Source organism: Sinocyclocheilus grahami, unplaced genomic scaffold (assembly GCF_001515645.1).
Source record: "Sinocyclocheilus grahami isolate Dianchi unplaced genomic scaffold, SAMN03320097.WGS_v1.1 scaffold3641.1, whole genome shotgun sequence".
Classification (NCBI taxonomy): domain Eukaryota; kingdom Metazoa; phylum Chordata; class Actinopteri; order Cypriniformes; family Cyprinidae; genus Sinocyclocheilus; species Sinocyclocheilus grahami.
The window spans coordinates 2,471-2,967 of NW_015508730.1; positions in this window are offsets into that span (position 1 = coordinate 2,471).

Below are 497 nucleotides of genomic sequence, written 5' to 3' on the forward strand. Positions count from 1 at the left end.
TACCGGTAAAGGTCTAGCACTCTTAATTTCAACACACATTACCAAAATTAAACCCATTGCACAAACTTCCGCAGATTTTTCACTAAAATCAGCAAAGGAAATGCAGAAAAAGTTTCCTTGGCCTGCCACTGGGTAAGTAAAATAAACATAACGATTACATTCTCGATTATCAGACAATGATTATCTTAGCATCTTATGCTAGTTTATTATGTTATGCAATTTTACTTCTCGAGTTCTTATTTTAAAGATCTTTAAATATTTTTCCTGGAGAACAAGATAAAAATAGTGATTACGGTAATTGATAATCCACGCACATGCTTCAGCTCCCTTTATTAATCTTTTCCTTCTCTCTTTGTCTCACAGTGTTTGAATAATTAGTCCTCTTGATGAGAGTATATTTTTGTCTTTTTGAATCATTTGAAAGAAAATAAACTGTCTGCTGGCCACATTAGCATCTGCTTCCCGTGTGCCACAGTGTGTGTGTGTGTGTGTGTGTG